Source organism: Acomys minous (genome assembly GCF_964271855.1).
Source record: "Acomys minous genome assembly, chromosome: 6".
In the NCBI taxonomy this organism is placed as follows: Eukaryota; Metazoa; Chordata; class Mammalia; order Rodentia; family Muridae; genus Acomys; species Acomys minous.
Window position 1 is genome coordinate 69835438 of NC_140487.1, and position 22558 is coordinate 69857995.

Sequence of the window (22558 nt, forward strand, 5' to 3'; positions counted from 1 at the left end):
TTTTATGACAAACAACAACCACGGAAGAACAAAAACATCCTCACGTAATAATCCTTACTGTGTGGTTTCCTGTTCAGAGAGACTTAAGATTGCCCAAAACATCTCCAGTTTGTGATTAGTAATACAGAAAACAGGGACTGGCAGAGTAGTTCAGGCCATTGGAGAGTCTGCCATCAAGTCTGATACCCGAAGCTTGATCCTTGGGTCCTGTGTGGTGGAAGAAGAGAACTGATTCTCCAAGAACTCACCTCCTCAGTGTTATATATAAAAAGTAAAGACAGATGATAGAATACAAGGTACCAGGAAACAGATGTTATGTTATACAGAGTTTATTAAATGAGCATGGAGGGACAAGAAAAGGGGGAAGGGGTACCCCAGAGAAAGAGAGAAGAGAGAGACAGAGAAAGTGAAGAGGGAGGTAGAGGGAAAGAGAGAGAGGAGAAAGAGGAGAGAGAGAGAGAGTGCCACATGGAGGGTCTGCCTTTTATATGGCCCTGGACAGGGCCACACGCCCCATGGCAGATAAGCATAACATCATAGGTAGGCAGACTGAAGCAGAATCCTAACACTCAGGAGTGCCTCCCCTAACCCAGTAAGTAAGTAAATATAAATAAATAAATAAATAAATAAATAAATAAATACTAAGTAGTTGGTTCTTATCTTGAAGGCTCATGTTTAAGTCATTTAAATGAGTAATTAAATCTACTAAAAATGCTAAATCTGTGTGGTGGTTCGAATAAGAATGGCCCCCATAGGCTCTGGTATTTGAATGCTTAAGCACCAGGGAGTAGCAGTATTTGAAAGGATTAGAAGGTATGGCCTTGTTGGAGGAAACATGTCACTGAGTATAGGAACTGAGGTTTCAAAAACCCATGCCAGGCCAAGATACAAGATATATTCTCTCTCTCTCTCTCTCTCTCTCTCTCTCTCTCTCTCTCTCTCTCTCTCATTGTATGTGATCTCCCAATTAAATGCTTTCTCTTAGAAAAGTTGCCTTGGTCATGGTGTCTTTTTACAGCAATAAAACTGTAAATAAGGCAAGCTGAAGTCAATTTTCATGGTCTACTTCTGGCACATGGACAAGTTGTTAACACACTGCAGATCATAATATCCTATAAGCATTTGGCTCAACTAAACCATTGTACTTCCAAACAGGAAACAACAGCATGACTGTCAGCATCAATTCTTTAGAGGGATCGTTGGAATCTGATTATTTCATTCCCTGATCATGCGTATGTGTGTGTGTGTGTGTGTGTGTGTGTGTGTGTGTGTGTGTGTGATCACACCAACAGAAAAGGAACTAATGCATGATTATTGTGTACATTAATATACATTAGAAAACTTTTAAAGCCAAAATATTGTTGCAGTAAATATACTGTAATAATTTCACGAGAAGAATGTAAATGCATTTCAGTTCCGTGCACAGTGAAGTCATCACTATGCTAAGCTTCCTATCTTTTCGCCTTTACCTCTGGGTGCTGAGATCACAGCTATGGCCTGCTGTGCCCTACACTTTACTGAAATTCTTACAATTAAAATTCTGAACACCACGAGGCCACGCTATACCAAGAGCCATTGAATTGGAGAAGTTCAGTAGGCATGTTGGCTTTCGGGAATGTTATGTGGTATTTTTGCAAGGTCTATACTGTGATGCACCTCCAGAATTGCTTCCACTCCCTGACACCCCTCCTTTCTGTGCTGCTATATTTCTTAAAAAAAATAAATCTGGTGTGGTGCAAACCCTCACTTTCTGTATTTACCCACTCTGAAAAACTTCCTACAGGGTCTTTATGAAGATGCACTTCTGTTCAGATGAATTAATTCCTGATAATGGAATTCCTGATTTGATTCAAACCATTTCAGAAGTTAAAAGGTTAATGGAAACTTTATAGCTGTAGTAAATACTTTTGTGGATCTCAGATGCGTTACTAGGAGACAAACTCAAAACAGATTTGTGGCTTTAGGTAAGCTTTTACTCTAGAGATGGCATCACCATAAATATAGGCAAGTTGGCTTAAACTTCCCATAAACCCAGAACATAATGGGGCTACCAAGAATTGCCTAAGTTAAATACAAATGTTAATATAAAAAAATACAAACGGTTTTGTTATATTTCCTTATACCTTGTCAGCTGTGGCATAAAACACTGTCATTCCAAATTTACTTTATGTCTTAGAATGAAAGACAGATAAAATTATTGTCTTGAACTCACTATAAACTAAGATATCTGGAAAATGGGTAGCCAGGCCAGTCCTAATTGTATAATTCCTTGGACCCATTAACCTTTAGACCTGGTCAACCTTTGCCATTCTGAATTCACTATGGATGTATGTAAGAATGCATAGATAAGAAATGTTTAGTTTTAATGAAAAAAAATGTAACCTATTATTCTATTGTGTTAATCTGTCTTTGTTTGTTTTGATTAATTGCTTTTTTTTCTTACTATGAGGTGATTCCTTTTCTGATGTAATGAGCTTTGTCTCAGAAATATAAAATTATGACCAGACAATAAACCTTGGTTGAAGCCCACTGGAATTCACTTCATTCATGAGTTGTAAATATGTATAAAGATATGTGTTTGCATGTAAATGTGACCATCTGCCTGTTTTTTGTATACGTGTTGCATGAGTGTATGTTGATTGTCTGCCTGTGTGTAAGGAGATCCTTTTGTGTCGTACATTGAAGAGGTGTATGAATATGTACAGGTCTGCTGGTCTGATAATTTGTCTAAGTGTACGGATGGGCTGATCCTGTGGAAATGGCCATAGCAGCTGGTCAGAAAAGAGGTTTTCCTCGAGGACATCCTGTACTTGCTGCAGTTTCTGTGCAGGAGATACTAACTGGAGTCAACATCATTGTCATATGTAAGCTTGTGGGATCTGTTGGTTGAGATGTTTTTTTTTTTAAACTTCATCCACCTTTTCCTCTTGAGCACGTGTGTAAGAGTGGTCTTGGCTTAGTTCTCCTCTTCTCTCTTTTCTCTAATTGATTCACAAATAAATTAGTAGACTCAGGACCTTACCATTAGCCTTCTAAGGCAACCAGGCCAAAGTTTACCTCAGCCTAAGGAACTCTCCTCAGAGCCTGCTCCTGTGCAGGCGCTGATATTAGATCTAAGAGCCTTTTTACAACCTCCTGCAGTTTTTGCCTAAAAGCCATTTTTTTGCAGCCTGGGTTTCAGGAAAAAAAGTGGTCAGTTTAACTTTTCCTCCTTAGCAGCAGTACAGTCAAGCCCAAGTTCTAGAGATGTTTCCTCCCATCTTTCTTTTCTCAATCTGCATGAGCCATCAGATCAGTCACCCAAGAGGTGATAAAGTAAACACTATATTCTGCCTCCTGTCCCAAGATTCTCCCCTGGACCTGGCAAGGCTGGACTTTAGCAATGCTATTAGTCTTTCACTAAGTAAAAAATTTCCTTTAACAGATTTCATGTGTCTGGTTTTATGCTGAGGTCTTCAATCCACTTGGACTTCAGTTTTGTGCTGGGTGATAAATATGGATCTATTTGCATTTTTCTACATGTAGACATCCAGTTAGACCAGCACCATTTGTTGAAGATGCTAACTTTTTTTCCCATTGTATGGATTTGGCTTCTTTATCAAAAATCAAGCGTTCACGGATATGTGGGTTTATTTCTGCATCTTTAATTCAATTCCATTCATCAAGCAACCTATTTCTATACCAGTACCATGTCGCTTTTATTACTGTTGCTCTAAAGTACAGCTTGAGATCAGGGATGGAGATTTTTCCAGAAGATCTTTTATTGTACAGGATTGTTTTAGCTATTCTGGGTGAAAGGCCTTGCACTCATTGGTACAGGAGACAATTTTCTTAACAGAACGCCAGTAGCTCAGGCTCTAAGATCAACAATCAGTAAATGGGACCTCATGAAACTGAAAAGCATCTGTAAGGCAAAGGACGCTGTCAATAGAATAAAACGACAGCCTACAGACTGGAAGAAGATCTTTACCAACCCTGCATGTGACAAAGAGCTCATTGAAACAGGAGGATGGCTGTGAGTTCTAGACAAGTCTGGGGTACAAAAAAAGATCTTGTGTAAACAGTTTTGTCAAATAACCATTTTAAGATGTACTTAGTACAAGCTACAGAATAACTTGTACATAATTGATGTGGTATATAAGGCAGTATGGGAACAAAAGTTCAATATAAATAATGCACCTAAAATAACCAAAGGAATTAAGTTTTTGAAGAAAAACAACGTAGTTGTGCTTAGAAAAGTGCACACACACATATAAAATAAAGCGTGTGTGTGTGTGTGTGTGTGTGTGTGTCACTAGCAGGTTGAAGAGTGAATCTTATGTCTAGCACTTGCACTCCTCATTTAATTATTAAAAATAATTTTTATTAAAAGGTATAAAGAGGTATGAAGGAAATAGTAGTTTTATGTAAGTAGAATGTTCCCCCACAGGCTTGCATATTTGAACACTTGTCTCCTGTTATGGCACTTTTAAGAGAGATCAAGGAAGTGTTGCCTTGCTCGAATAAGTGTTACTGAAAATGAGTGTTCAGGTTTCTCAGTGCTCTTTCTCCCTGCTGCTTCATCCTTGCAGTTGAATACGTAAGCTGGTAACTTGCTGCTCCAACCCCTTATGCCTATCTGCTGACATTCCTTCCTACTGTGAAGGTGATGGACTCTTATCCCTATAGGACTATGAGCTCAAATAAACCTTTCCTTCTCTAAGTTGCCCTGGTCATGGCATTTTGTCATTGCAAAAGAATAGTAACTAATAGATCCTCGTCCCCAATTACTAAATCCACAGTAATATCCTTCAATAAAAGTAAATTAGACAATGTCTCAAAATATTTTTTTTTAAATCATTGCTAAATGTGCTAAAAGAAACAAAATTGGATTCAAATAAACTCCTGAGGAATTCCTAGAGAACACAAACATGAACAAATGAGGAAATCAATCATAGGGTGTAAAAGGAGAAGTCAATAAGGAGACAAATACTGACAAAAACAAATAAATCAAATTACTGGAAATAAAAAAAATCAATAAGTCAAATAAAAAGCTCAGTAAAAATATACACCAATAGAACAGGTCAAGTAGAGAACAGGCTATCAGTGTTTGAGGACAAAGTAGAGGAATTGGAACATTCAAACAAAGACAAACATAAATTAATAAAGTAGAAACATAACCTTTGAGACAAATGCGACACAATGAAAAAAATCTAAATCATAGTATAGAAAAAGGAGGAGAAATTAATGATAAAATCAGAAAATATTTTGAATAAAACGATAGTAGGAAATCCCTCAAATTTAAAGAATGAGCTGCCCATACAGGAGATATTTAGAACAGCAAAATGGCGTACCAGAAAATATCTTGTCCACATAATAATATGGCTAAACTCCAAATATACAAAACAAAGAACGTATTCACACCACTGAAAGAGAATGACAAATCTCGTGTAAAGGTAGGCTCCCCAGAAAACAGTAGATTTCTCAAAAAGAAGCTTTAAATGTTAGCCAGGCTTGGGATAAAGTATTTCAAGAACTGAAGAGAACTGCCAATCCAGACTGCTATACTCAGCAAAACTGTTACAATTGAAGATAGAAAAACTTTTCATAATCAAAACCAGGCTAAAGGAATTCATGACCACTAAGCCATCCCTACGGAAGGAGTCTAAAGAATCCTTTAGACTGAATAGAAATATAAACGCAATTATGAGGCTACAGTTTTAAAATGTTAAGCTAGTAATTAAGCAAATTGCTTAGGATTGGTGTAATACCAAGATTGCCCACATTGCCCAGATCATAAGACCCCCCCAAAATGACCATCAGGACTCGATACTGATACAACATACACAGGATCCTGTATTATGGGCTCGAGCTTCAGGTCACAGTCCTTCCTGATGCAGCAGGACAGGAGAGTGCCCCTGAGCTTCAAGGACAATGGGTTTATAAAGGGAATTGGGGGATGGGGGTGAGGGGTGGGGTGGAGGGGTGGGGAGGGTTGTGGGTCACAGGAATGCTGACCTTTAGGCAGGCTGGGTGGAGCCTGAGTCTGGAGGGGAAGTTTTCTGGAGGGGAAGTTTTTTTTGTTTTTGTTTTTGTTTTTGTTTTTGTTTTTAATCTCAGAGGAACACTGGGAGCTAATTGTATGTAATTGCTCCAGTGGAGTTTCTGGACAGGTGTCATTCCCAGAACACAGGGAGAAAGGTCACCTAGAGGACACGTTCTCACAGAACATCCACAGATGACGGCATTGGTTGCAGGATAAACATTACATATAGAACATGGCATTAGCTTTGTCCTTACATTAGGAAGACATAAAATCAATACACATTTCTGAATATTAATAGTTTCAAGTCCCCCAATCAAAGCACACAAACTAGCAGGTTGGATTAAAAAAAATAATCTATTTATTGAAAATTCCTAGGTAGACAACGAAATTCCAAGAGAAAAGAATGATGTTGGAGGTCTCACCATACCTATTCCAAATTATAGTAAAGAGCTATAGCAACAAATAAAGCATAATATTGGCATAAAACCAGAGAGAAAACAATGAACAGAATGAAGATCTCAGACATAAACCTACACAATTACAACCACTAAATTTCTAACAAAGACGCCAAAAATATACAATGGATAAAAAGACTCACAATAGGCACTGGGAAAACCGAATATATTTATATATCACATATCCATATATATTCATATATATGAAAAGAGATCCTTATCTCACACTCTGTACAAAGAGCCAATCCCAAATGGATTAAAGATGTTAATGTAAGACTGGAAAGCCTGAAACTGTTGAAGGAAAAAGTAGAGCAAAGGCTTTTAAAAAGTAAATACACAGCAAAGAAAACAATTGCATAACAAAAGCCCATGGAACGGGAAAAATTCTTCACTAGCTATAAATCTTATTATGTGTAGATATTAAATCTGTAGGATATGCATGTACCTGAGCAAGGGACTGAACCCAGGACACGTAGAGAGTGGTAGACACAGAGATAGCTTACTAGAGATAAAAGTCTTCTGAAAATGGAAGTGGGGCAGAGTTGGGGAAGAATCACAGGATCACAGGTACAAGGTAAAGTGACTTGTAACCCTTATGTATCATGTATACAATGCAGCAACTGCCTTCTGCGCTTACACATACTGGATTTTTAGCATATCCTCTGCCTTTTATAAGGTGTTGCTGTGGGTTTTTTCCCCCCTCCAAGCCTGAAGCTCCCAGAATAATGACTCATGACTCAAAACATGTTTACAAATACCTAAGCCACATGGCTAGTCTCTTTTCTGACTAACTCATAACTTAAAATAACCCATTTATTCTAATCTACATTCTGCCACATGGCTGGTTACCTGTGCTCAGGTACCATGAGGATGTTGTCCTCATATCTTTCCAGATGAATCTCCTCATCTGGCTCTATCCCAGAATCCTTTCTGCCTGGCAGATGTCCCACCTTCTATTCTACCCTTTCCTATAGGCCATAGGTTTTTAATTGACAGGCAATGCAATACACTATACAAGATACTCCCTCTACAAAGAGTCTTTGGTTACTCATATGCTAATATTGATGTCTCTCTTTCCACTCTACTCCACAGCCACAATCTGACAAAGGATTACCATCTAGCATGCACAGAGAACTAATAAGTAAGTAAAAGGTCAAATAAGCCAATCAATAAATGGGTCAATGAACATAATAATTCTCAAAAGATAAAATACAAATGGATAAGGAAAAAAAAAGTTCAACATCACTAACAATCAGGGAAATGGAAACTAAGAGTACATTACCCAGTCAGGATTGAATCATTCAGAAGCCAAGAAGGGCTATGGATACAACTCAGCTGGCAGATTGCTTGCTTAGTGTTCATGTAGTCCAGGGGTTGATTGCCAACAATACATAAAGCCACACAAGATTGCATATGTCTGTAATTCCAAGGACTCAGAAATTTTGGATAGGAGGGTCAGAAGTTCATGACTGACAAACTTGAAGCCAGCCTTATTTACATGAGATGTTGTGGAAAAGAAAGAAAGAAAGAAAGAAAGAAAGAAAGCAATAACAAATTTCAAGGATGTAGATTTAAAAAAGTGCACTGTGGGAGTTTAAACTAGTTTAGTACCATGGAAATCATTTCAGACTTATCTCAAAACACTAAAACCACTAGAGAGATGTCTCAGTGGTTAAGAGCACTGGCTGTTCTTTTGGAGAAACCAGGTTCAGTTCCTAGCACCCACATGGCAACTCAAAACCATTTATGACTCCAGTGATCTGACACTTTCTTCTTGACTCCACAGGTACCAGTCACACATGTGATACACAGACATGCATGCAGGCAAATACATACATAAAAACAAACAAACAACAACAAAACAAACTAAACACACCATGCAAGTCTAAGAACCCAACAGTGAAGCTCAAGAACTGAGAAGCCAATTACCTTCAGTATAGGTTTAAAAGCCATCTTATGGTAAAAAAAAAAAAAGAAAAAGAAAAAAAAAGCTAGATTCATTCTTGTTTATGATTCAATCTGTTTCTCAGGTATTGGGCTATGCCCCACCCAAAACCTAAATTGTTCTGTACTGCTTGTTCCAGGAAATGGGAACCATGCCTTTGTTTCAAAAGATTATTATGGTACCTTGTTATGACCACTTTGCCGCCATGTTTTTGTTTCAGGAGGTTATTATAACCAACTTGCTATGTTTATGTTCTACTTTTGTAATACCACCTACTTGCCTGCCAAAGCCCCCATCTGAAAACCTCCTATTCATGAACTATAAAAAAACCTTTACCTCACCCATGGGCAATGCTAATCTCTCGAACCATGCCTTTAAGGAGTGTACACAAATTTAAAATGCTTGCTTTAATTAATTGCTTGCTTAAATTAATTTCACCATATTTTGAGTTGGTGTTCTTTCTCCTCAAATATGTGGGATTAACAGAACATAGGCAAAGACAGGATGGTGATCCAAGCCCTCCTAATAGAAGATGAGAGATGAAACAGGAAAGCCTCCAGAAGCTCAGGGGCCAGATAATATGGCTACACAGAAATAAACAGCAAAGTAGCTCTGTCTCAAAAAAAGATGGAAGGGCTGACACCAAGATTGTCCTCTGACCTTTACATATAAATGACTTCACATGAACACAACACATCAAACACACACACACACACACACACACACACACACACACACACACACACACGTGCACATGCATGCACCCCAACTCAAAAGGAGATCTACTATGTGACCCAGTTATCTTAGTTAGCATTCCTTTTGCAGCAATGAAACGGAAATACCATGACCAAAAAAGGAAGTTGAGGAGGAAAAAGTTTGTTCATCTAACACTTCCACATTGCTGTTCATCATCAAAGGAAGCCAGGACAGGAACTAAAACACAGCAGGAACCTCGAGGCAGGAACTGATGCAGAGGCCATGGAGGGGTGTTGTTTCCTGGCTTGCTCATCATTGCTTGCTCATTTCTTATAGAACCCAGGACCACCAGCCCAGCGATGACACAACCCATCAAAGGCTGGACTTTTTTCCATTGATGGCTAATTGCACAAATGCCTTACAGCTGGATCTCATGAAGACATTTCTTCAATGGAGGCTCCTTCTTCACTGATGACTCTATCTGAGTCAAGCTGACACATAAAAGCAGCCAGTACACCAGTATACCACGTGGCTATTTTCTCAAAGACTCCTAGTCAACACAGCTCACAAACACTTATATGTCAATATTTACTGAAACACTCCTCATACATGTGCCACAGTATGTATACAGAGGTCCTGGGACAACTGCAGGAGTCAGTTCTCTCCTACCATGTGGATTCTCAGTGTTTTGAACTCAGCTCATTAGGGTTGGTGTTTGTTGTATAGCAAAACTTTTATTAGGGATACAACACACATATCTACGCCCTCCAGTAGAGAACCCACAAGAGGCCAAAGTACAGATATCACCCAAGTCCAACTTGGTAAACCAATGGGGTTTCTTATTAAGGTTTCTTACAGGAATATGTGTAGGTGATGGGCTCCAAGACCCACACCAGCACAGGTAACAGAGCTGGGATCCTGGAACACACTGCAGGTAGTTCAACAGATTGAAGAGCCTCACTGGGTCCAAACCTCTTCTAGGCTGTTGCGCTGGTTTCTGCTCCTTCAGGGCAGCAGATCTGGTTTCAAGCCCGTTTTGCAACTTGTCTAAGAGAGAGTCTTCTTTGCAATTCAGCTCAGTTACTCTGAAAGGGACTCTGGGCTTTTATCGCTCACTCTGGAAGGGAGGGGCCTAGTGGATCTGGTCAGTTTCAGGGACTTCCTGAAGCTATTTTGAGTTGATTTCCCTCCTGTTTTAAGAGCTTCTTTGCAGGATGGAATGTTACAGTCTTGGAGAAAACTTACACAGTGGTGGTGTCTTAGTTAAGGTTTTATTGCTGTGAATAGAGTTCTTGACCATGCCATAGATGGCTAAGCAGCTAAGTGTGCTTGTTGCTCTTTTAGGGGGCCTAGGTTTGAGTCCCAGTACTCACATGGTAGCTCACAAACATTTGTAATTCCAGTTCTAGTGTTTCTGATGCTTTTTCCTGGCCTCTGCCAGCACCAGGCATGCACACATTACGCAGACATGCATGCAAACCAAATGTCCATACCCTTAAAATTAAAAACAAATAAACACCTTAAAAATAACAACAAAAAATCACTAGTTATGTCATTTTCAGGGCAGTCTTGGGAAGCTATGTATCATTTTTTTTCCCTATCAATTGCTCATTTTAGATTTTATACAGGTACATAAAATCGTGCATATATTACATAAAAATAGAAGCAAAACTCCGTAGGTGAACAAAGGGGACTAATTGGGGGAGAAAGAAGGAAAAGGAGGGAAAGAAGTTTCAGGGGAACGTGCTTAATGTAGAATATATATTAGGAAAGTTTATGGAAAAGTTAAAGAGGAAAACAAAGACAAAACCCCCTGGTCTCACATGGTGGTGCACACCTTTAACCCCAGCACTTGGAAGGCAGAGGCAGGCGGATTGCTGTGAGTTCAAGGTCAGCCTGGTTTACAGAGTGAGTTTAGGACAGCCAAAAAAACAAACAAACAAACAAAACCCCAAAAACAGAACCCCTAAAAGGTCAGGGCATGCTTAGCATGTGCCAAGACCTACATTTTACTCACCTTTAACACCAAGATCAATTAACAAACCCTAACCATGGCAAAAATGCCATGTGTGGGTTTTTTTTTTTTTTGCCTGTTTGTTTTGTTTTGTTTTTTGCACACTTGGAATAATGTGGTGCCAGCTGCATCTTATGCAGGACTTTGCAGCTGAGATCCCTGGTGCTAGCTTTAGTGTCCTTGCAGCATTGTCCTATCGCTGACCACCTCAATTTGTTTTTTCTAGATTCAGTTTTCTGGTAGGCACTCTTCTTAGAATTAATGTGGTATCTGTCAATGTATCTTAACAGCTCCACTCCCATTTCTGTAAATTCTAGTCTGGAAAGATAACACTGTGAACCAATGGAGATGTGACTTTATGTTTGATCCAGGCATTCCTATAGACCAGTTTATCAAGGCAAACAGGTGCTTCCTGTTGATAAGCTGGCCTTCCTTATCCAGAAAGCGGTATGACCTCATGGATAAAGAATAACCAAGTGATAGAGGCAGTGGTTACTCTTTCTTGTTTTGTTTTCAGGACTGTTAACTGAACCTAGGACCTCTCACCTGGAAGGGGGTGTTCTACCTCTGAACTCTACCCTCAGTCCCTCTCTATACCTGTTTAATGATTTGCTAACTCCACCAACCCTGAACTCCTGTGTCAACAACTCTGCCTCATCCCTGGAGCCCAGGGTATTCCTCTGCTGAGACACTGGAGATCTGTGCTGGATGATACTCCCCTTGCTGTAAGTCCTGTTTGTGCACCCAGCTTTGCTATAACAGGCCATATTGTGTTAGATTTTTGTGGAAGCATAATTAATCGATATTTATATTCTTTATCTATATGTTAGAGCTAATTCCCCGTAAAGATGTTTACCTACCTACATACCTGCTCTTAAAACAATACTTTTGAACAACTTATTTTAGGGCTGGAGAAATGGCATAGCAGTTAAGAGCATTTACTTCTCTTGGAGAGGACCCAAGTTCTGCTCCAAGCAACCACGTGGTAGCTGAAATCATCCCTATCTTCAGCTCCAGGGAACCCAATAGCTCTCCTGCATGCACACACAAATACACACAAAATACATAAAGTATATATAGGCATGTGTCTGTCTGGGTATGTGCATCAGAGTAGGGCCCCCTCAGAGGCTGTTAGATTCCTTAGAGCTGTGAGCTGCCCAACCTGGTTGCTAGGAACTGAACTTCAGTTCTATGTAAGAACAGCAAGCCTCTTAACCGTTGAGCCATCTCTCCAATCCCATACCTTCATTTTTGAAAGCCAGGAATCTTTCCCACATAGCTTGTATAATGAGTTGTATCTAAAATGGCTACGTAACTTTTAACAGAAAGTATCCAAGTAATATATCATTGGATACTGATGTTTGTACTCCGAAAAACATTCTCCATATATTGTTAACATTTGAGCTTGCTTCTTCCAAATGAATAAAATTCCCATTAGTATGCTCATAAGGTTCTTGGTTGGCCAACCAAAAATGAATCATCTATACAATATTGGATAATATCACACTCATATTTCATTTCCAGATGGTATGAGTTTTTGCAGCATTAAAAGTTATAGTTATGGCTTAAAATCATATTTCAATCTTAAATGGCTAATACCATTGTTGATGCATTCATATGTATTAAAGATTTGTGATAAATTGCCTTTAAAAAAAAAACTATTCTCAATTTTGCATGGGTTATTTCCCCGTTCATAAAGTCTTTGGAATAAACAAAGTACAGACTACTTAAAAGCAGAAAAAAATAGTAATTTATTTTTTAATCATTTAGGAGAAGTTGTATTTAATTCCAAGAACCTATATTACAAGTCAATTGGTGTAAGGGGTTATCAACAGAGCTTCTTTTATTTAAATTAATTTATTTATATGTATATATGCTTTAATGTAGTCCTTTTTCTCTTGTTTCAGTTTTTTTCCCCCAGAAATCCATCAATTATGACTGACATGGAAATGAATGATAAACTAGTATATTATCTGCGGTGGCTAATCTTAGTTGACCTTTGACATACATGAGAAGAGAGAATACGAAATTAAAATTTACTTCCATCACATAGGCCCACAGTTATGTCTATGGGGGGATTTTCTTGATTGTTAATTGCTGTAGGAGGCCCCTGCCCACTGTTGGAGGTACTATCCTTAGGGGGCTTGGACTATCTAAGAAAGGTGAAAAATGGGCTGAAAGGGAACCAACAGACAGTGTTCCTTCATGGTCTCTGCTTTAGTCCCTGCCCTGAATTTCCTCAATGATGGATTGTAAACTCCAAGTATAAACCAAAATGAACCCTTTCCTCCTGAAGTAGTTTTCAGACATGGTGTATATCAAAACAACAGAAAACAAACCAGAGCACTATTGACTACTCAATGCAGTGCTGGACTCTTCCTCAGATCAGTAACTGATTTTCCTTCTTACTGCCTGGCCATATTTAGTGTATTCCCTGACCCCTGTAACTTTATTTGATGATCTGACAAGTTATCTTTCATCTTCTGTTATAATGGTGTGTTGGTTTGAATGAGAACGCTTCCCATAGGATCATAGATTTGAATGTTTGGTTCTCAGTTGGGAGACTGTTTAAGAAGAGTTAGGAGCTGTGGCCTGGGAGGAAGAGGTGTCCTACTGGTCTCAAAAGCTCCTGCCTGGCCCTGTCTCTCGCTTTCTCTGCCTCCTGCCTAAGATCAGGATGTGAACTCTCAGCTACAGCTCCAATGTCATGCCTGCCTGCCAACATGTTCCCTGTCAGGAGGATCATGGACTCACCATCTGAGACTGTAGTCAAAGCCACAATTAAACGCTTTTCTTATATAAGCCTTCTTACTCGTGGTGTCTCCTACTGCAGTAGAGCAGTAACTAAGGCAAGTGATCATTTTTTCCCCCTTGGCTTTTTTGAGACATGGTCTCATATGTTTCAGGCTGGCCTTGAACTACTCTTGATCCTCCTGTCTCAGCCTCCCAAGTATTAGAGATATAGATATGTAGGGGGAAAATACTTTTAGAAATTAAGAGCTTATATAATAGCTTAATATTAAAAAAACAATAGATATGAGAAGATCATAAATTTAGAGTGGGTAAACCTGGCAATTGCTTTAAGCAAATGATCCCAGGTAGCAACCGAGTGACGACATGTGCCAACATCATGTATATCTATCTTGAGGTGGTGACGCTTAGAGGCTCATAATCAATTCTATGGCATTCTTACTAAAAATTACTAACCATAGACCTCAGGTAACCCTTTGTGTAATTTTCCAAAACCTGTATCTCTAACATCTACCAGCTAGCTATCCCTCAATTGTATTCAATTCTGACACTAATTACCTGGAATCAAAGATTCCTTAGAAGCCTTTTTTACAAAAATTTATACAAATTTTCAGCACTTATTCTTGAATGCCTGCTATCTATCACAATTATACTCCATTCTGACACTACCTAGAGTCACACAGACCTGTAGGTTAAGGGACTTGGTTTCTTAAGATGGTCTATTCTCCAAAGAACAGCTTAGTCACTGAACTAACTCACTTTCTATCTCAGCTCCTTAGATTCTATTTTTGCCTCTTTTAAAGCTTTTCATTCTCTTCTATACTAACCATAGATTCCAGAAATGGCAGGGCATATTCTATAAACTTCTTGACATCAAAATACCTAAAGTACCCTAAGCAATAATGAACCTTCTAGGATAGGCCATCCTATGATAAGATCACTCCCATTTGGGGCAATGAATCTAGTGGCGAAGCTGCACCTGGAGCCAGATTGTTTCCCTTAAGTGATTGACAGTAGTGATGACTCCTTCAGAATCCTGCAGCATCAGATCTGAAGTCCTGACCAATTAGATCCATTCACTGGCCTTACAGGGGTCACCTGCTCTGTCATCTATGAAAACCTTGGCCCTCTCTTTCTTTTCCTTTTCTGTAGAACTGCAACTTTCCTGTCAACCTCTTGAAGATGAGCTTGGGGACCACTGGCCCCTTTGCTGTTATGCCCAGATCAATATATCCCTAAAGATCCATATTCAAAAGCTAGGAGCCTCTATTCACGCTCCCTGAGGCAGTGAATTAGTAGCAAAATCCCCCACCTGTCATTAGGCCGGGTTCTCATTGTGGTTACAGCAAGGAACAGGAGTTTCCAGTTTGGCAGTTACAGGATTGGTTGACATTTAGCAAGGTTGGGTTGGCACTAAGGGATTGGTCAAGCCTGACTGTGAAATGCTTGAGCAATCTATCTATAATACCTGGGGACATTAGGTACTTGATTGGTTCTACCCTAGGGTGGTTCCTTCCTGGAACAGTTTGTGGTTTTCCAACCAGAGAGGTGAACTTAGGGACAGGCTTAAGATGGTGTCTGCTGACAAAATGGAGTCACATTAGATAACTCTTCATTTATCTGTTCCTCCCACTTTAGTCTCTTGTTTCTCTGCCTTTTTACCATCGTTCATTTCTGGTCCATGAAGTGTGAGAGGCCTGTTAGGGTTTCTGTAACAAGAGCTTTCTATGCTGTAATTCCAGTAACAACTTCTCAATATCACCTGCAATTCTTGGGACATTTCTACCTCCTAATCACAAACTTTGGAGTTACTCCAACCCACCCTCCCTTAGATTTAACAATTCCTTGCATTGACTTATCAGACTTGGGAAATTTCTATACTTACAACTTCTTTATTACAAAAGCCAAAATGGCCAGGTGGAAGGCATGCATGGAGCAATTAGTTGGGACAAAGTGGGACCAGTTCTTCTAAGTCTTTGTATGTACTACCCTCTGAGCCCACATATAGCCAGTCCACTGATCCAAAGCCACATTGCTCAGGGCTTGTACAGAGGTCTCAATAGGCCTAGTTGATGCTCTTTGACCATTGGGGTTTGCATTCAATCTCCATTTCTTTTCAGAGGTTGCGTGCTGGGGCTCGATTTACATATCTGGTTTGGTTTGTTTTCACCTAGTCCTGAGGTTGGAGCTATGAAAGGTTAACAGTAACCTCATTAGTATCACAGAGACATACCCTTCACTCAGGAAAATACACACATTCCAAAAGCTCAACTCCAGGAACTGTGGGCAAAGACAAACATATTTTTTAATATATCACACTACCAAATTGTATAATATTCACAAAATAACTTGCCAATGTTCTTCAAAGTTGTTAAAGTCATGAGAAAGGAAGGAAATGTAAGACCTGGGGGCCTAGGTCCTACTTCCCAGAGCCCAGTGAGACACTAGAGTCCAGTCTGATGCAAACAGCAAGGGATGCTTTATTGATCCACCATGATGGGGTCTACCAAACTCTATTGAGCTGGAGACCCCGAATAAGCAGAGCTTGGGTCTTTTATACTCTTACAGAAGCAGAATTGGCAGTTAAGCTGGGTTGTTGGATCATGATTGGTTCTTAAGAATGCCCTTTAAAATGATTGGTTACTAGTTATTTTATCCCTGAGGGGGCAAGAGCTCAGCTCAAGACATCATGTGCTGTCAGGTGTTCCGGACAGGTATGAGGGTGTGGTTTCTCTTGGAAAGTATAGAACAGGCCTGAGGCCATCTCAGAAGGTACTGAGTAGTCAGGGTTGAAAAACAACTTTTCTATCTTTTCAGAAGAAAGGAAGGAAGGAAGTAGATAGATAGATAGATAGATAGAACTCCATGCTGTTCCAGTTTGCAAAGGACTAGAAAGATCCAATGATCTCTTTCCTTTCTGTCCTTATGAGAGTTGGGCATATGCTATTCTGTTCGATCTTTCTCTCCTTTGTCACTGTCTGCTCCTCGATTAGACGTCCCTTTTCAACAAACTGACTTTGCCTTTATTGTTTAGGACTAATGCTGTGTACTAAGGGTGTGTCTTATTCCAGCCTAGGTAGCCTGGTTGCTTGTCCGGTCCCAGGGTTCACCTGAAAGAAGTAGTGCAGATGGAGGAGAATAGAGAACACAGAGACAGGAAGGCCAGGTCGAGGACCTCCTATTGAGGCCTCTGTTTATTAAAGCACAATGCAAGGTTTATATAGAGATCAAACACCTGCCTGCATACTCCATCCCACTTTGCCCTCAGGGCAGGCTGTAAAGGAAGCATTCTCCTGCTAAGCTGTCCTGTCACAGGAACTTGTTACAAGTCCTCAGGGGGAGCTGGGGAGACTCTCTGCCCAAGTTCCTTTGTCTTTTCTCAGCAGTAGGTGGTTCACACTTTTCAGGTGTAGCATCTTCCTAACACAAAGGATCCTCCCAGCAGGTTCTGGTGACTTTAAGGCTAGCAGAAGGCTGCCTTTGCATTCACTGAGTCACAGTGCAGAAATATGCTGGATTAAGATTCCTCTAGAGTAATCAGCATACTTGTTGCCAGAGCTGTGTTGGTTGACTCCAGACCGCTGTGCTCTTCCTTCCCATCAGTGTACTAACTCCTCCTGCTCACACTGAAGTAGAAAGATACAATTAATCAGTTGGTGGGAACCATTTACTTTCATTTTTCTAGAACACTATAATAGCTGGTTTTATAAACCTAAGACATTTTACTGCAATCTGCCCTAAATAGTGTCATAAAATCCATTTCAGGGTCAGTAAAATTTTAAACAAAAACATGAGGGAAATTAGATGATGTTGATAACACCTGTGATAAGAATGGTATTTTCTCACATGTAAAGGCCTCGTGTGACTTTCAACATAAACAACTGTTGATGGAGCTATTAAGCAATGGAAAAGACCTGCCACATCCATGAAATCACTGGTCTAGAAGTTCTGGGATTCCTGCCTGACAGAAGAATTAAGAAGAGCTGGGGTTTTTTCCCCTACCCAGATCTAGCCAATGAACAGGACATTCTCCACAGTTGAGTGGAGAGTGGGGTATGACTTTCACACGAACTCTGGTGCCCCATATTTGACAACGTCCCCTGGATGGGGAGACCTGGTGGCACTCAGAGGAAGGATAGCAGGCTACCAAGAAGAGACTTGATACCCTATGAGCATCTACAGGGGGAGGAAGTTCCCCTCAGGCACAGTCACAGGGGAGGGGAGTAAGGAGAAAATGGGAGGGAGGGAAGAATGGGAGGTTACAAGGGATGGGATAACCATTGAGATGTAACAAGAATAAATTAATAATTTAAAAAATTGTAGTTCTGGGGTAAAGAACCCAGATCCTTATGTTTGCTAGGCAAGTGTTAAGTGTTTTTCCTCATTTCTCTCTGTCTCTGTCTCTGTCTCTCTGCCTCTGCCTCTCTCTCTCTCTCTCTCTCTCTCTCTCTCTCTCTCTCTCTCTCTGTGTGTGTGTGTGTGTGTGTGTGTACATGTTCATGTATAGAGGTAGGGCACAAGCACAGCACATGTGAGGAGCTCATAGAACAACTTCATTTGTGGGTCACCAGGTACCTTCCACCTTTGATTTGAGACCAGATCTCTCCTTGATCTTGGATTTCCACACATGAGCCAGGTTAGCTGGGCTGGAAGCTTTTAACTTGGAAGGGCAAAATGAATGTCATATTCTATGTGTAATGTATATTCTACAATTAATGCAGTGGTCTGTGAGAACTTGTCTTCTAGGTGACTTCACTTCTTCCTGCTTTCCAGGAAAGACCAAGCACTGCCATTAACTAGACCTGCCAGCAGTCTCTAGAAACTCAACCGGAGATACAATTAACTCCCAATGGTCCTCTGAGATAAAACAACAACAACAACAACAACAACAACAACAACAACAACAAAAAACAAAAACAAAAAGCAAAACAAAACAAAACAAAACAAAACTTCCCCTCTAGACTCAGTCTCCACCTAACCTGCCAAAAGGTTGACATTCCTGTGTCCAACGGCTTCCCTGCAGATCCAGCCTCCACCCAACCTGCCTAAGGGTTGACATTGCTGTGACCCACAAGCCCCCCTCCCCACCTCTCCTTACCCCCACCGCCACCCCACTACCCTTTATGAACCCACTGGCCCTGAAGTTCAGGGTCACTCTCCTATCCTGCTGCATTAGGAAGGATTGTGATCCGAGGCTTGGGCTTCATAATACAGGACCCTCTATTTTGGGGGTCTTGCCATCTGAGTGATTTCAGTATTACACTGAGCAATCTTGGTATACCAAACTGACCCAGTGCTATCATCACCAGGAGTGCAGCTGTCTTGTTTGTTTCTTTGTTTCAGTACTGGGGACTCCATGCTCTGCCACAGCTCCCTTCCTATTTTGAGTCAGAGTATCACTAATTTGCCCAAGCTGGCCTTGAACTCACTCTCTGGCCCAGGCAGCTCTTAAATGTGAGATCTTCCTACAAAATATGATTCGACTTCCAGATCCCTACTTACCACATCTCCAGCTTCTAAACTCAGCTGCCCATAAGTGTCTGGCGAGTATTGGCAGTGGCCTCATTAGCTCCTGGCAGATGTGCTTGAAGGTCACACACCTCCCTTTCATTCGTCCTTATTGGCTGAAAAGATGGGCACAATTAAGACTGCAGTAAAAGGGGCTGCCTGTTCTTCCAGAGGTCCTGAGTTCAATTCCCAGCAATCACATGGGAATCACAGCAATCATAACCATCTATAATGTGATGTGATGCCCTCTTCTGGCTTGCAGATGTACATGCAGGCAGAGCAATGTATACATAATAAATAAATAAGTTTTTTTTTTAAAGGCTGCAACAAAATACAGCTGCTAGCTTGAGAGGAAGGAGCCAATGTGGGATGAAATATATAAGGAACCCATGGAGAAAGATGGAATGATCTTCAGGGGGAAAGATGAGGGTGGTGGGATATGCATTGTCTCCACACAAACTTGACCCTGAGTGACAGAGAAAGACAGTTGAGTAGGCTCCTCCCAGAAGGCCTGTAGTAGAAGAAAGGTCCTATGCAGTTGTCAGGAAACTCCCTGAGGCAAAGCCAGCAGAGGAAGAGGTCTACGTCCTCCGAATATGGATGTCCCACTAATACGGCCTTGCTTCTGTGGTGTTCAGTCTACAGCTGGGCCTTGGGTCAATCAATGCGACTCCCTGCAGCAGCGGGTTTTGGGGTGTATTTTCAGGGCACTACAGCAACTGTGCAGGGCACTCAACATCTGATTGCCACTCAGTCAAGACAGGGCCTTCAGAACTTTCCGAAGCAGCAGATCATTTTCCTTTCTCTCTTTTTTGTTCCATGGAGAAAACCAACATTCTGCCATTGTGCGACTGCCTTGCTTTCTTTTGGCTGCGCGTGCTCTTTTCCATTTCAGCAATTTCTTACTTCCCTAAATAAGACATTTAGGCTTGCTCATTCTACTACTTTGTAAAGATGGACTTGGCACATCCTTTCAGATTGCTTCTCTGGTGTGATAGTGAGTTCGCGACCCGTCTTCGTTATTGTGCATCCCTCTGCCCCCTACCTCTTGCCACCATGAGGATTTCATTGTATGACAGTACCACAATTCACTCATTATATTTTCGTCTAGCATGGAAAGCTATGATGATAATGGAAACACATAGTGTTAGCTTTGAGGTGGTCCCACTAGCCTGCCTTTCATTGGCCTAGCAACCTCTGATGTCATCACTATGTGCCCTAAGAAGGACTCCGCTAGCCTCTTATGCTCTCTCTTACTTTCATTCCCTCACTCTGTCTCTCTCCATCTTTCTTTCTCCATCATGGATGCCCTCCTCCTCTCCACCCACACATACCCTTTCCCACAATAAATCTCCTTTATACCAGATCAGTCATGTGTCATGTTCATCATTATTATAACATTGGTGTCATGACTTGGATGGGCAATGGCCTTAGCACACTGGAATTCCTTCTATGCCCGCCTGCAACAATATTTGCTTTCTGGTCCACCAATTGCTACATACGTCCAACACTGGTCAGCATGAGCAGACGGATGGCCACTTTTGCTGACCTTCATTTTGGATACTTTCCCTAGGTGAGATTCCCTCTTCTATCAGCACAATTTCCTCCTTCTCAAATGTGAAAAATCCTAGTACTAGGTGTCACTGTGCCTACTCGGGCATCGGCCGTAGGTCCCTGGCAAGTGCATGAAGGGCTACTTGGCCAGCTTGTTCAGACTCATTTATAGTCCTCCTGTACTCTTTGGGGTGCCTTTGGGGGTCAAGTCTGTAATTGATTTATTTCTCTCTTTACCCATAGAAACAGTGTCCCCATTTGGACTTCCAAGCTCCCCATCCGGATGCTTTATGGAGACCCCTACACCTGGCTTCTCAGTTGCCAAATTGCACTGCCCAAGTGATGGGGGAACTGCCACACATTGTTTCCACTCCCATCTGGTCAATTACCATGCTGTGTTTGTAGTGGGTCACAGCCAGATAGGAACACAGACAACAACGCATGCCCACTCTCGCCAGCAGCTGCTCCAAGGCAAGCAGCTTGAGACCACTCCTGAGGTATGTGTGGAGCACTTGCCTGTTAGTTTGGTTCTAAATTCTACATTCTATGTAGAGTCCAATCCCTCCATGTGGCTCTGCCTGTCAACTTCTCCCTCCACTTGACAAACTCACTGCTCACCCCTCTCTCCTCCTGCAGCTGGGCTGCAAACACAGGCTCCTTGTCCCTACCCACTTCATGGCCTCTCTATTACAAAAACATGGCCACATTCAAAGGTCATATATATATATACACACATATATAAATATTATATACACATATTATATATATGGCATGCCAAATTTCCAAATTTGCACAACCACAGACAAGTGATTCTGATACCTAAACTCTGCATTACACTCACAAAGCCTCTCACCCCTAGGGCTCTACCTCTCAACTCTTAAACATTTTTTTCTCTTATTTCTTTCAGTTTGCTCTCAAAAGAAAAAAAAAATAAGATCATACTGTGAAGTCTAATCTAAAGATTTATAATTTGCTTATTGGGCATTGTGTTTAAAATCTAAGTTCAACTCTTGTTTAGGACATGTCTATGTGTGTGTACATATGTATGTAACTACAATTCAACTCCATGTGTGTATGTATGTCACAACCCCAGTGGAACCTCTGTGACAACTAATATAGAGGTCTAATGTCAGGACCCCATAACCGGGGAGAGTCTCCTGGAAGTGGAAATGACAAGTTTCTGCCAAGAAAAAGACTAGTTACAGCTCTTCCTTGCTTTTCTCTCCTCTTCTCTTACTACAAATAAATTTCTATTCTTCTAACTTAACTTTATTTCACTCCCAGATCAGGACAGATCAGATCATGGCGTAACCATGGTCACTAGGAAACGACCCTGACTCGGGACTGCAGCCAGGGACTGTCCAGGTCCGGAGCAGTTCTGCTTCACTTCCACATATTAAAAGAAACATGACTAGCAATTAATCATTAGTTAATAAGTTATACTATGGTCTACAAAAAAAAATGGAGTATTTAAAAAGACTCCAGGTAGTGCCACTCAGATATCAAAAGAGAAAACTAAAGGAAAAAAGCAAAAAGCAAAAAACAAAACAAAACAAAACAAAAAACCCAACTGTACTGCCACAGGTGTTAGGCACAAGTTTCATTAGAGA